We start from the raw sequence: 16049 nt of genomic DNA, 5'->3' as shown, positions 1-16049 counted from the left end.
ATAAACTAAGTTCCCAGGACCCTCTAGTATGCTCTGGATACCAATGATTAAACATGAAAGTAATACAAATATCAACCTCTACAGTTCAGAAATTTCATTCAATAACGACATATCCCATGGGTTCGATACTACAGTGAGTTCAAGTATAATGGCTGCCAACTCTTCCTTTAACCGATGGTTTGATGAATGTGATGAATATATTGAAAACTTGGGCAGTTGTCAAGTGGTAATCCCACTAATGGATATGATGTTTGATAAAGTAATTATGAGGCTTAAATTCTATGCAGAGTGAAAAACAATTAGAAAATCAAAAAGAAAACAAAAAAAGACAGGAGCACAACATGCATGTTTCAAAAGAATGGGCTGTAGCGTCTCATACAGAAGGAGATGAGGAGAAACAGACATTCCTGGAAACATGGTACATGACACAAGACAACGACTCATCAGTGCACCTCAAGTGGCTGGTGGCATGGAATGCTGCCTTGTACTGAATCGTGCACATGATGTGAGGGCAAAAGCTTTTTGTTCATAATGATTTTACTGCTGTCTATGCAGGACTCGCTCAATTACATGTGATGACCATGTATTTTTTTCCAAAGCAGTGTCTATAGGAATGTTCCATTTGGACATTCCAGAATGACAGTCTAATGGTCAACAGGGCCTCACATTCCTTCCCACCAAGTGGTGCCCAGGGAACCCTGTTCCTGATTGTGGTTGATAACTGACCATTGGATTTTAATATGTCCCTTATTTCTTTACTTTTCTTTTTTCTTCTCTTTCAACTTTTGGTGATACAAAGATTGGGGTAAAACACTTCACAAACTATTTCTGGCCTAACAATCCTCATTTTCAAATGTACTTTTTAGACTTTAATTAAACCCAGTCTCCCTGAGGGCCTGCAATGAAGCACTGTTTTTTCTGCTTTCGAGAAAGGGACAATGAAAAAGGAATAATAAATACAGACAGTAAATGTAGAAAGAAATAGTAAACGTGGAAAGGGACAATAAAAAAGAAACTCTCCTGACTTACTCTGAATTTAGAAGCTTTTCTGCCTTTTGTAAGACCTAAATTCACACTATTAAAAGCCTTTTGGGAAAATGTTTCCTTGAGGGGTTAAGAGGCATTGTGTTCTATTTCAAAATACGACAAAAAAAATTCTCGTTAACTAATTCTTTATAGAAGTAACATTCTATGTAAATTAAAATACAGAGTTGGGCTGTATTTTAATACAGCTCCCTAGCTGGTGCTGATCCTGCAGGCAAGAGTGCCTGGGACCTGGAGAACCGCTTCAGTGGCTGGTATGACGCCGACCTGAGCCCAGCAGGCAGCGCTGTGACATGCTGGCTATGAGTTTGACCTCTGCTTCACCTCAGTGCATAAGACAGCAATCCAGACCCTCTGGACAGTGCTGGGTGCCATTGACCAGATGTGGCTGTCAGTAGTGAGGAACCGGCGCCTCAATGAGCAGCATTTTGGGGCTCTGACTGGCCTCAGTAAAGCAGAAATTGCTACCAAGCATGGTGAGGCCCAGGTAAAGATCTGGAGGCACTCCTATGATGTCCCATCCCCTCCAGGGGAGCCTGACCATCCCTTCTACAGTGACGTCAGTAAGGACTGCAGGTATGCAGACCTCTCTGAAGATTACCTACCCTCCTGTGAGAGTCTGAAGGACACTATTGCCAGAGCTCTGCCCTTCTGGAATGAAGAAATAGTTGCCCAGATCAAAGAGGAGAAACAGATACCGATTGCAGCCCACAGCAACAGCCTTTGGGGCATTGTGAAGCATCTGGAGGGTCTCTCTGAAGAGGCTATCGTCGAGCTGAACCTACCAACTGGTTTCTCTATCGTCTGTGAATTGGACAAGAACCTGAAGCCCAGCAAGCCCATGAAGTTTTTGAGGGATGAAGAGACCCTATGTAAAGCCTTGGAATCTGTGAATATCCAGGGCAAGGCCAAGAAGTGAAGGTGAGCAGGCAGACTGCTATCCCACAGAACACCCTCCCTGCCCACCCCATCCCTCTGCACCTCTCCCCTGCATGTATCCCAGTGACCACAGCTGTAGGCCCCTTAAGTTGTAGCTGCAGATGGGGACCAGTGGCTCCCATTTTCGTCTTAGCCATTTTGTCTCCTGCACCTACCCCCTTCATAAAATCAAGTGAGAACAGCACTTCTGGGGCATGAGTTCTCAGTCTAAGCCAAGGGGAGGCTCCTCTTATCCAAGAGAGTTGAGGTAGTAACTTGGGTTTCTGCTAGTGCTTTGTTTACTAAGGACTTGCTTGGGTAGGGCATAGGGAGGAACCACGCTAAGTCATGATCAATGAAGAGAAGCAATAGAGCCCATTTGTGTTCTCAGGAGCTAGTCCTATACCCTCTGTAGTCTGGTCAGTCTTGGGGGGCACTAGTCATTCCAAAGGAAGATGAATGTAACCTGCATGGTGACTTAAAGAAAACAACTATTTCCTCCCTGACCCCAGAAGAGATGGCTCCAGAAGTTTGGGATCAATCCTGAATTAAGCTTATGTGTTGCATTTACTTTTACAAAAAAAAAAAAAAGGATATATATATATATATTTATATATATATATATATATATAGAGAGAGAGAGAGAGAGAGAAAGAATTATTTTTAATTGTTCTTAAATGATAAATTATTTCTCATTTTTAGACAAAATTCATTATTAGATAAAATAATTGTAATTTGACCAATTGGCCTTCAAAGCACATAATTTGGTAAGTTCATAGAGTTATAATTTATTAAGACAATTCAAAATATAACTACTTTGTCTTTTGAATCCACACATAGTTGACATGAAAGAGCTAAAGAACAAAAACCTCAATGAGGCAGCCACTGGATAGTTTCAAACACATTTACAGAGGTCAAAGAGTACATTTGCTAGTGGTACACACAAAATAACCATAGTAAATATTTTGGAGGGGATAATGAAGTGGATCCTTGAGGTAGCACTGATTCTTTCTTCCAAATTCCACAGCAGGGCAAAGAGAATTTTGTCTTTAAAGGCACATACTATAGGCCTGCTTTTGCAAAGAAGGCATGAAAATAGAGTTCCCCTGCCTTGAGGTCTGGTGCTGAACAAATCTTTCTAACAGCTGATAGGAACAGCAGCAACTAGGTCCAGAAATGAAGCTGATAAAGACGCTCTCATCTAAAATATGTATTTTTAATAATTGCAGGCAGAAAAGTGAAAAGAATGAGAACGCTCTACCGATACCACGTCAGAAAGAAAACATTTCAGCATGGCCAGTTTGGAATGGGTGAAGAGCATGAATGATGTAGAATCAAGGGGCAGAGGAGGCAGAGGATATGGGCAAGACCAGTGAGAAACAGTTTCCTCTACTGCAATTCCCTTCTACAGTGTTCCTGATGGCTGACTCCTGTCATTCTCCCCACCAGATGATTAGTCCAGGCTAGTTGTGGTAATTTTATTTTATTTTATTTTTCGCCAGTGATTGGTTTAGAAATGGACATGTGACCCGATGAGGAAAAGTTTCTGGGGTGTTTGGGGGAAAAGTTTCCTCACTACCATGAAAGAGACAGAGGAAGAGATGGACTTTCTTTATTGTGTGTATATTCAACTAAACCTATATTCAGAAGTTCACAGAGTGGATAAATGGAAAGACTTCAGTATTTCATGAAATTGCTGAATTACTAAATCAACTAATCTTGAATCCTGCCCAACCACTGGACTTCCATTTATGCAAAATAATGTTTCCCTATGTTTAAGCCAGTTGAAATCAGGGTTTTCTATTAACTTATTAACCAAGAATATTCTAATTGATATAATTAGTGAGGAAAATAGGGGATTTCTCCAAAACTCTTCCATGGACATATTTTAATATATATTTATACTTAAGTTAACTGAGCCTAGTTCATTCCACAACTCGGGTTCTCTTCTCAACCCTGAGTTCTCTTTTTTAAGTCCTGACTCAAGAATCCCTTTTATGTTGTTTAGTAGAAAGGTACCTGATTTATTGACTTTAAACATCTTTGCAACCAAGATTCTGGTGTTCAGAACTGGAAGATAAGCATTACATAATAATGTTTAAAACATCTATGAATGTGTCACATGTTATCCCTTCTAGATTATATGACGAATGAGCTAATAAAGATGTCATAAACCAGCAAATTGGATATTTCTAATAATGTGGTCAGAATAATAAGTAGAATTTATACAGAATTTCTTTATTCTTCTCCTCACCTTTCCACCTTTCCACTGCTGACTATCTTATCCATAACTTAATGTGTTCTCCATCCTACACTGGCAACTGAGAGCTAAGCACCCACTATGGATATCTATGTTTGTGTTGCTGAGAGTAATAAGAATAAATACTAAAGAGAGGTCCTATTATTGCAGGGATCTGTAAACCAATATTCTGAAACTAAAAATTTGCAGGTCTTTCAGAAAGAATTGCACTGGGTTAAAATTTGACATTTTAGAGTAGCATGGTAAGAGCACCACTACAGTGAATATGGTCTGTGTCAGGTTTGGATGATAAAGTGAAGTGGGATGGCCTCTAACCTGGGGTGTCTTACATCCTATGGGACCCCTTTGTATGAGTCATAGGAATTCTCTGTCTTTTCACCAGGAGGCTTGTTCCTAATTTGACCCTACTAATAGCACACAGATATAAAATAACAAAGGGGGAAATATGGTGGGGGAGACATTCTTACACTAGCATTCTTAGGAATACATTCCTTCCTTTCATATTTTATCATCTTTCAGTAGTGCTTTAGTATGTCTAAGTGCACCTTAAAATGCATCTAAGCTATCACAACCTCTTGGCCTCTGTTACTTCCCACTTGAAACAAATCTCATGCTTCTTCTGTCCAAGTTGTCTTTCTTGCCTGTAGTTCTGATTTATTATCCTTAAGACAGCTAGAATGGTTCTTTCAAAATATTTGCATGGTATATCATTCTCCATCGTCTCAATCTCAACCTTTCTGTATCCTTCTATTTAGGATATTCTTCTCATAAACAACATGTAATTGGGTTTTGTTTTCTTATCCAGTTTGACAATTTTTATATTTTAATTAGGACATTTGGTCCACTTACATTTAATATAACTATTGATATATTTTGGTTTAAATTTAACATAACAATATTGGCTTTCTATTTGTTCCTCCTGTTATATGTTCTATTTTCTCTCATTTCCTGCCATCTTTTGGATTTATTTTGTTATTATTTAATATTCCAGTTTCCTCTATTAGCTTAGAAGTTATAAATTCTTTTATTATTCTTTTACTGCAGTAATTAAAATTAGCTTATAAAAGTCTAATATTAATTGGTATTTTTACTTTCTTACCATACAATGCAAGAGGCTTCAAAGCTTTAAACTCCATTTATTTGCCTCCTCACTTGTATGCCATTGTTGTGTTTTAATTTTATGTTTATTGAAAACTCCACAAGACATTATTATTATTTTATACAGCCAATGTTTATTTATATCTATCCATGTATTTATCCTTCTCATTGCCTTTATTCTTGCCAGTATTTCTAGGCTTCCATCTAGGGTCATTTTCTTTTTGCCTTCAGATGCCCTTAGTATTTACTGTGAATCTTCTAATAAAACATTTTACCAATTTTAACTTCTCTGAGTATTTATTTCAGCTTTGTTCTTGAAGGATGTTTTCATTGGGTATGTAATTCTAGGTTGACAGTCATTTTCTTTCAGCATTTTGAATTTATCATTCCATTTTTCTCTGGCTTCCATAATTCTATAAAGAAGTTAGCTTTAACTTGATTTTATTGTTTTGAAGGTAATCTCTTTTCTCTTTGACTTTGGTTCTATTGTGATGAATCTAGGTGTGGTATTCTTTTATTTATCCTGCTTTGGTTCATAGGAATCTTTGAATCTGTGGCTTGGTGTCTTTCATAAGTTCTGAAAAATTCTTAGCCATTGTCTCTTCAAATGAGGCTTCTGTCTCATTCTTTCTCTCCTTCCTGTTGGGAATCCAATTACATATATCTTGGATGTTTTCACTGTATGCTCTGTCTCTTACACTCTGTTCTGTAATTTCCATCTTGGATATTTTCTTGTGCACCATCTTCCAGTTCACTAATTCTGTTTTTAACTTTATCTAATCTGCTGTTAATCTCCTCCATTGAAGAACATAAGACATTACTTCACTCATCAATAAATATTGTTGGTTACCTACTGTGTACTTGGGGGCAGGGATGTAATGATGAATATGATATAGTCTCTGCCCTTTGGAGCCTAGAGTGACTTTCCATAAATCTAAAGATCAACACAGTGTAAACTTCTAGAGTAAAGAGACCATGAAATATGTTTATTCTATAACCTCCAAAGCATTTAGATTATCAAAGCAATATATCAATAATCATTAAATTTGATTACCTGTTAAAAAATAAAGACCCCTGAAATAGTGTTTTCAACTAGACAATTAATTTCTTGCTTCATGGAAGAAGTCTGAAGATTGGCAGTTCAAGGCTGGTAAAAGCAGCAAGTATCAAGAACCGAGGCTCTTTCTATCTTATTGCTTTACTGTACATGGCTTCCATTCATTCCCTGGGCAATCTATGGTCTAAGATGGCTGCTAAAGCTCCTGCTAAGTAGTAGTAAGGAGAAAGTAGGAAGTAAAAGGGTGCCTCTCCATTTTAGGAGACTTTTCAGAAGTATTGCATAACACCTGTGCTTTCTTCTCATTACCCAGAACTTAGTCACATGGTATATCTAGCTGCAAGGGCAGCTGGGAAATGTAGTCTTTTAGCTAAGAGACAATATGCCAAGCTAAAAAATAGGAGTACTTTTATTAAAGGGGAAATCAGCTTTTCCCCATTCAGGATGATATTGGCAGTGGGTTTATCATATATGGCTTTAATTATGTTGAGATAATTTCCATCTATACCTAACTTATAGAGGGTCTTTGTCATGAATGAATGTTGAATTTTATCAAATGCTTTTTCAGCATCTATAGAGATGACCATATGGTCCTTGTGTTTGATTTTATTAATATGGTGTATCACATTTATTGATTTGCATATGTTGAACCAACCTTGCATCCCTGGGATGAATCCCACTTGATCGTGGTGAATAATTTTACGTATGTGTTGCTGTATTCTGTTAGCTAGTATTTTATTGAGGATTTTTGCATCGATATTCATCAAGGATATGAGCCTGTAGTTTTCTTTTTTAGTTGTATCTTTACCTGGTTTTGGTATCAGGATGATGTTTGCTTCATAGAATGAGTTTAGGAGATTTGCCTCTGTTTCAATCTTTTGAAATAGTTTGTAAAGGATTGGTGTCAATTCCTCTTTGAAAGCTTTTCCTTTTAGAACAGGAACTAGACAAGGATGCCCACTCTCACCAGTCCTATTCAACATAGTGTTGGAAGTACTAGACAGAGCAATCAGAGAAGAGAAGGAAATAAAGGGCATCCAGATTGGAAAAGATGAAGACAAACTGTCCCTGTTTGCAGATGACATGATCCTATATATCAAACAGCCTAAAGCCTCTACAAAAAAACTCTTGGAGTTGATAAATGATTTCAGCAAAGTAGCAGGATATAAAATCAACACACGAAAATCAGTAGCATTTCTGTTTTCCAATAGTGAACATGCAGAAAGAGAAATCAAGAAAGCTTGCCCATTTACAATAGCCACCAAAAAAATAAAATACTTAGGAATTGAGTTAACCAAGGATGTGAAAAATCTCTATAATGAGAACTACAAACCACTGCTGATAGAAATTAGAGAGGATCCGAGAAGATGGAAAGATATCCCATGCTCTTGGATTGGAAGAATCAACATAGTGAAAATGTCCATACTACCCAAAGTGATATACAAAAATCAATGCAATCCCCATCAAAATCCCAATGACATTTTTCTCAGAAATGGAAAGAACTATCCAGACATTTATATGGAATAACAAAAGACCACACATAGCCAAAGCAATTCTGAGCAAAAAAACATAAAGCTGGAGGCATAACACTACCTGTCTTTAAACTATACTACAAAGCTGTAATAACCAAAACAGCATGGGAATATACCCAGAGGAATGGGAATCTTCGAGTCAAAGGTATACCTGTTCCCCAGTGTTCACTGCAGCACTCTTTACAATAGCCAAGAGTTGGAACCAGCCCAAATGTCCATCATCAGATGAGTGGATACGGAAAATGTGGTATATCTACACAATGGAATTCTACTCTGCTATAAAAGAGAATGAAACACTGCCATTTGCAATGACATGGATGGACCCAGAGAAAATTATATTAAGTGAAACAAGTCAGGCACAAAAAGAGAAATATCCCATGTTCTCACTTGTTTGTGGGAGCTAAAAATAAATAAATAAATACACACACACACACACACACACACACACACACAAAAAAAAAACGGGGGGGGGGAGGGAAGAAGACACAACAATTACAATTCCTTGAAGTTGATATGACAAGCAAACAAAAAGGACATTGTTGGGGAGGGGAGAGGGAGAAGGGAGGGAGGTTTTGGTAATTGGCCACAATAATCAACCACATTGTATATTGACAAAATAAAATAAAATTTGGAAGAACAAAAAAGGGGGAAATCAGATACTGATAATCTGTTCTACAAACATAAGCACATTTTTTTGAAATTGGAGTTTCTTGGATTGTCTTTTTTCTTGATCTTGATCTTCTTAACTACCATTCATAGACTAATTCATTCAGTGCCTATATCATTCAAATGTACTAGCTCAATCTCCCAAAGATTCTCCTTGCAAAACGCTACAATTGAAACTGCTTTTCTTTTTGGTGGCTGGCCAATAAGGGGATCCGAACATTGACCTTGGTATTATTAGCACTATGCTCTAACCAAGTGAGCTAACCTGCCAGCCCTTTGACACTTGTTCGCCAAGTAAACCAATCTTTCTCTTTTTTTACACAAATATATAAATATTATCTTTTAAATAAAATCTTCTTTTGTTAGGCTAATTGAGAAATGGGACAGTTTCCCCTGAACATCCAGAGTTATCAACCACATAACTCCAGTGAGTTCACCCTGGCTTCTACAGAATGTGAATAATTTCCTTAATTAATTCATATTCACATTTAATTTATGTAGTGTGCCATTGTCTGTGAACCTCTACTTAGTATGTCTATTGATACCAATACTTTCTATATTAGATTTTGATTAATGTGTGTCTTTCCCACTAGAACGTAACCCTCAAGAAGGTAGGAAGCATGTCTGTTTGCTCCCAGTGTTTTCCTACCATCTAGCTTAGTGTGAAGGAAATTGCAGTGTTCATTAAACATTTGTTAAAAGAAGGAGGAATGCCAACATTTACCAAACATCTGTTATGTGCCAGGCAGTATGGTAAGTGGATTGCAAATATAATTTTATTGATTTTTCACAACCAAATGTTATAAGAATTATATCCCTACTTCACAGCTGAGGTAAATGGAGCTTGAGGAAGATAAATAATTTCACCAAGGTCATACAGCTAGAAAGAAGTGGACCTGAGGTCAGACCTATAGCCTCTGCCTCTATGGTAAATGCTAATTTTACTCTGCCACATTTATGTAGGCTGTCTTCCACTGATAACATAGGTCGACTGATTTCATGATAAGATGGAAATAATAAAATGCATAGTTTTCCCTGTATCTTTGGGTCTTCATTCTGAAGGCTCCAGTGACATGTAAAACTTCAATTGAACAAATTTGTTTTGCTTTTTTTTTTAAAAGATGGAAATAATAAATAATGGATTAATATCTTTCCATGGTAAATTCTTGAAGCCTCATTGCTTTAATCAAAAGAATTAATTTATAGTGATTAAATTCTAAGCACAATGTCAGGAAGTTGAGTGAATTCGTAGTTTGGAAGGGATAAATTCAGGATGCTGTGGATTGGATGTCCTCCCCAAACTCACGGAGGTTTGATCTTCATTGTAACAGTGTTAAGAGGGTGGGAAACCAGACTATGGCGGTGTTAAACAGTGTGTGTGTGGGGGGGTGTCCTAGAGAGATAACTGGGTCGTGATGACTATGCCCTTGTGAATGGATTAATCCATTCATGGATTAATGGGTTAATGGTTTAGTAGTTGTCATGGGAGTGGCTTTATAAGGGGAGCAAGTAAGCACATTCAAGAACTCATGCCATTTTCACCATGTGATACCCTGTGTCGTCACGGGACTCTGAAGAGAGTCCCCAGCAAGAAGAAGGCCCTCACCAGGTGTGTCCCCTGGGCTGTGGACTTCTCAGTCTACAAAACTGAAAGGAAGAAATTTTATTTCTTTATACATCACCCAGTTTCAAGTATTCTGTTATAAGCAACACAAAACAGACTAGTACATAGGAATATCTCTTTAAAAATCTTTAAAAATGTAGACATTTTCCTACTCAGCAAACACAATTTGCCCACAAGTATCAGTTGTTTAGGTGACACGATTTTGATGTTAGGGGTTTTTAGTAGAGAAGCAGGAACAAAGATAAAAATTCCAGCCAAGAAAACAGGTAAATTTTAAATGGCAAGAAAAAGGAAGAGGCAAGAAAGAAAGATAGAAAGGGAGAAAAGAAGAGAGTAAAGTATATACAAAAGGAGAAGAAACAGTGAAATAGAAAGGGGTTGGGGATAATACCTTTTAGTTTTTTTTGTTATTACCGTTGGCCCTCCATATCTGCGGGTTCCACATCCTCAACCAACCATGGATTGAAAATATTTGAAAACAAACAAATAATAAAAAATAGCACTACAACAATAAAAAAATAATATGAATAAAAAACAATTCAGCAACACGACTATTCACATAGCATTTACATTGTATTAGGTATTCTAAGTAATCTAGACATAATTTAAAGAATACAGGAGGATGTGCCCAGATTATATGCAAATACTACACCATTTTATATAAGGGACTTGAGCATACATATATTTTGGTATGTGTGGGGCATCCTGGAACCAATCCCTTGTGGATACCAAGGGATGACTGGATTTTTTGTTTATTCATTTTAGTTTCCCCATCAACATTTACTTTTTAGAAATTACATACCCTCATTTTGATACCATCTGGTGGGACTGTTGTTTAGATACCCTGCCTTCCCCAGTCAAGGAAAAAGTTGACCCTAGCTAAGCCAATCAAATGCTCTCTTCCTGGAATTTGAATCATTCATTCTACATAGGGCTGTTGAGCCATTCATGCTGCGGAGACCCATGGGAGCTCCTTGGTCAGTCCTTTCCAACACTGATTCTCCAGGCTTCTCTTGTCAATCATTTGAGCTATCCCCAATTTGCCCAATAAATCTCCTTCTTGCTTAAGTTTACCAGTGGTAACTATTGTTGCTTGCAACCAAATACTCTTGACACAGCCATGAAGGAAGAAAATAAGTGGCAATAAATGCTGAAATCAAAGGCCTGGAATGATATCCACTGAGAATATATTTTCAGTACCTAAAACAGTAGCTATTGGGGACAAGCAATTCTAGTTTAAACCTGAATCAAAGTGCAAGTTAGTGTTCAATCATTTCAGAACATCTCTGGGAGCAAATGTAACCATGCCATAAGCAGCAAAGGGCTTCCAAAAGATAATAGTAATATACTTTTTCAAGGATCACCTACAGTAGGATTGACATTCCAATTGTGAGTACTGAAAAGAGAATGAATTTCTTGCAAAGCAGAGATCTGCCTATGTTTTTACAATGTAAAATCTTTGTTTCTTTGATAATTTCACATCTTTGGCATGACTAAAGGATTTTCAATTCCAATTAAACTCCTTCAACTTGGCTAGTCCCTCCCTCTCCTCCAGTGACTTACCCCCATGGGATTCTTTTCACTGCCAAGGATTAAATTCTCTGTGAGAGCCTTGAAGGCAATAGACATCTGTACTGGAAATGAGATACAAAACTGTCCCCTAAAAGAGAAGCAATCTCAAAGTTTACATAAGAAAATAATTGAACTCTTATTCATATTGGGAAAAAAGTCTGGTTTCAAACTGAGTTTTTTATTGACTTTTTTGTTATACAAAGAATCATCATTTATGTTGAACAAGAAACTGTAATTTTTTTTCTTTGCCAAAGATGCTAAGTTTCGCATGTTTTAAATACCAAACAAGCATCTCCATGGAACATGGCTTGCTGCTAATATCTGGTGTGTCCAAGAATCTTAAATGATCTTGTATCTAAAGCTCATCCTCACATACCAGACTCATTACATACTAGAATAATAAACATGACTTAATCAAATGTCTAAATGTTTAAATCACAGACAAAGCACCTGTGATGTAACCAAATTATAATGAAGGAATGGAATGGCTCTTTGTGCTTACATAGGCTGCAGAGTGAAGTACTCTAAGCTCTCCTTATTAAAAGCAAGAGAGAAATCTTTGGATAAAATGACCCTTCCACATGTATAGCTAGTCTGAGCAGCTAGACCTTCAGAACAGCCCTTTTACCCCAGTTCTATGTCAGAAGGTGAGGGATTCAAGGTAGAATGCTGAATTAGAATTCAGTCCTAACACTGCATGGGGTGCTGGTTTTATTGGTTTATATCTTCGTGGTCAGAAGATGACCTCATAGCCCTACAGTTATACAGATCTGATTCTCTCTCAAGTCACACACATAAAAGGCACCATGTTGTTAGTAATGTGCAAACATCAGATGTGGTAAGTACAAATAAAAAGTACTCACAGTATATATTATAGCTCTTAACTAGTATCTTGTTGTTTTATCAGTCCTTAATCTCTCCACCCTGACATATGAAATATTCTACAATAATTTTATACACTGACAACTGGTTTGTGGACTCATAAGTTGTGTGAAACTAAATTGACTGCCAGTTTGGACAGGATGACAAGGGGGATCATATAAGAGTCATGTTTTCTCAGAACTGTATCATCTCAATTTAAGTTGGCTGTTCAATCTGTTAATCCAAAAACTCATGAGGAGCCTGAGACTGGATTTGGGGGAATATAATTCAATGGACAAGAACTGAGCTTGAAGCATTATCTCTTATAAAATAACCTCTTGAAAATGTCTTTTCTTTATGTTTATTGGCCACGGGAAATTACATCAAATTTTGTTCTGTGTGAGAACATTTAGCTTGGGGGAAAATTTCTTAAGTTATTGTGTCAGGTTTCCCAAACGGTTAGATGGCCCTTCAGTAAAAAACCTTAGGGGTCCCTTGCTCTTCTTATAATTGCTTGGGCTTCAATTCTGTTGAAAAGTGACTGGAAAAGTCACTCTACTAAATGACTCTTTAATATTTGATGAATATCTTATGAACCTATATAGTCACATCAGTCATGCTTTCCAGCTAAGACTGCATATATTCAGATGGGATGGTCATTAAGTAAACTTTTCAAGATGACAGGAGTTCAGTTCTTCTGTCTCATTTTCCAGAAAGAAAAATAATGGATAAAGTCTTCAGAGTTAAAAGGAAAAGGAAAGGGTGAATGCACACGTGTGTGCGTGCACACACACACACACACACACACACACACACAGGCATGTACACAAGTCTTTCTAAACTAGAAAGACAACATAATATAGTGTCAAAGAGCCACATTCTAAGTGGCAAAATGAACAGGAGATATTTATTCCTAAAACCTCATGACACTTTGATGAGATAGTGGGAGAATATTATTATTAGGTCCTTAATGATTGGGAAAATTGAGGCAAAGGTGCTGAAAAATATATTGAATATTATACTAATGATCTAAATTAAAAGAAGTTGTTCAAATATCCTAGTTAACAGAACTGAACCTCAAGGTAGAGAGTGAAATGGACAACATAGATACTTGATATTCAGCTTTCATCTGGATGCAGATGTTATTTCCAGCCTACCCATACAGGGATAGCACCGCTTTTAACCACACACTTAGAGAAAGCTCTGGTTTCTGCCCAGAGAAATCAGACTGTCAGACCTCTCCTTTGTATTTCTCCTCCCTGCCACACACTCCCATGGTCCGGCCCTTCCACACATCCCTACCAGCTGCCTGCAACAATCAACTGCCTCAAGACAGGGTTGTCAAGGGAAGTCTTCCTATGGAAAGACAGCACTTGGCAGCAGCAGGAGCTTTTCAGAAAATTTGTCCCTTTGGCCTCTTATCTGACTTTTGGTCTGACCCAGGTCTGGAAAAGATAATAAATACTTGTTGTAGAAAATATGAAAAATACATGAATTCTTTTTTAATCACTCATAATCTCACCATCCAGAGTGGTGACTGTCAATATTTTTTGTATAGTAAAAAAATGTTTTTATCTAAATAAAACATGAAAATGTTCATTTAGTTGGGTTCATACTGTATGTGCAATTTTAAATCCTGCTTTACTTTTTAAATTTAACTTTATATCATAAGCATTTCTTCATGTTATAAAAATATTCTTTGTAATCCACACACATCTGTTCTACAAAAAATAATAATTATGAAGATCAAGGAGAAAACACAAAATCAAAGGGGGAAAATGAACAATCTAAAAATTGTAGGTGGAATAATGATCACCCCAATTAACAATTAGGAATTTGCAAATCCTAAAAGTTATGGGGGAGAATGCTCAATGAAAAAATTAAAACTAGTATAAGACCAGTGAAGCTACTTTGATAAATCTGTAAAATAATTTTTAAAAAGTTGTTACCAAAGGTATAATATGTAATATTTAAATACCAAGAAAACAATTGCTATTGTGTGGTACCAAATAATATTAGCAAGATTAAGGAAGTTTTATTAAATAAATAAAAGGAAAATACCTACATTTTTAAAAGGTGCCTAGAGAAAATATGCGCAAAGGAGCTCATACTCATACTGCAAATGCAATGTTCTTAACATGACCTTGAAGTTTCTGGCATTAGATTCCCTTTGTTAACAGCTTTTGTCAGGACTTAGAAAAAAGGTGAGCAGTATGAATATGGCAGAACTATCCATCGCTTATGCAATTATTCTTTAACCCCCGAAACAAAGATTATTTTCAAGGACAAGAAAAAAAAAATGAGATAGTATTCGACCTCTAGCAAAGTATTTTGTGTTGATAGGAGACTGATTCTCATACCGCCAGCACTCCCCTTTGCTTCACGGCTATCTCCCATTTCCCAGTTACAGTCATGGGGGAGGGCTAGACCTGGTGTAGAGCTGGGATAAAAGAGCTAAAATAAGAATGCTGAGAGAAGGTGGTGGCTTATGGCAAAGAAGATGGGCTGTGGAGTCACACAGAAGCTGCATTCCAATCCAAGGGTCGTTATTTCTGTGTCACCTGGGCAAGTGACCCAAACTGTCTGGGTTTCCCTTTCCGTGTTTATACAGTGGGGACGATAAACCTACATAGTAGATGTTTTATGAAAGTTGTTTATTATCATTTATGATTCATTTTTATTATTTCATATATTTCTACTTGCCCCCCCCAGTCCCTTTTGACCATGGAATTGCAGCTCGTGTCAACAGTGGTTCTGATTTCTTGCTCTTATTCATTTCATCTTTATTATTAATCTACTGGACTTGTGCTGTGATACGCCAGACAGATTCCTTCCATCCCTGGACTTGTCATCTGACATTTAATAAAGTTATTAGGTGGTACTGATAAAACTCCTTAAACATTCATTAAACAAAAATTCCCTCAATAATTTTTTTATTGAGAGTCTAATATGTGCTAACACTATGCCAAATGATATGTCTAGAAATTAATAAAGCCTGGCTTGATAAGAAAGACAAAGACAAAATTGTCTAAATATACTTAGGAAAAGGCTTAGGCAAATATTTTTTAAAATGTGTAACAGATGAGGCTAATAATAAAATGGAATTCTAGGTGTAACATGAGTTAAAGACAATGTTTAACTTCAAGAAGGATTCTGATAATGAAAGAATATGAATTAAGGAATTAGAAAGTCAGAGCGCGATGGTAATTAGAAGACTTTATTTTTAGGCCATGAATTAGATATACAATTTTGAGCAACACATTTAATTTTTCTTGTCTTTAGTTTATCTGTAAAACAGAATTCAGGGGTCACAAACTAAAAACACACTCTCCTAAAGAACTCATGAGTTCAAGAGGAAATCACAATGGAAATTATAAGCATATAAAAATATAAAAATACTGATAATCATAATGAAAT

At 36.8% G+C, this 16049-nt stretch overlaps 1 pseudogene; it reads left to right on the top strand.

The window, feature by feature from the left end:
- The first annotated feature begins 341 nt into the window (after nt 1–341).
- On the top strand, nt 342–1963 carry LOC134381644 (phosphoglycerate mutase 1-like; annotated as a pseudogene).
- Nucleotides 1964–16049: the final 14086 nt, after the last annotated feature.

This window comes from Cynocephalus volans, chromosome 7, assembly GCF_027409185.1.
Source record: "Cynocephalus volans isolate mCynVol1 chromosome 7, mCynVol1.pri, whole genome shotgun sequence".
Classification (NCBI taxonomy): Eukaryota; Metazoa; Chordata; class Mammalia; order Dermoptera; family Cynocephalidae; genus Cynocephalus; species Cynocephalus volans.
The sequence above is the reverse complement of the archived record's forward strand: the minus strand, read 5'-3'. Positions and strand labels throughout refer to the sequence as shown.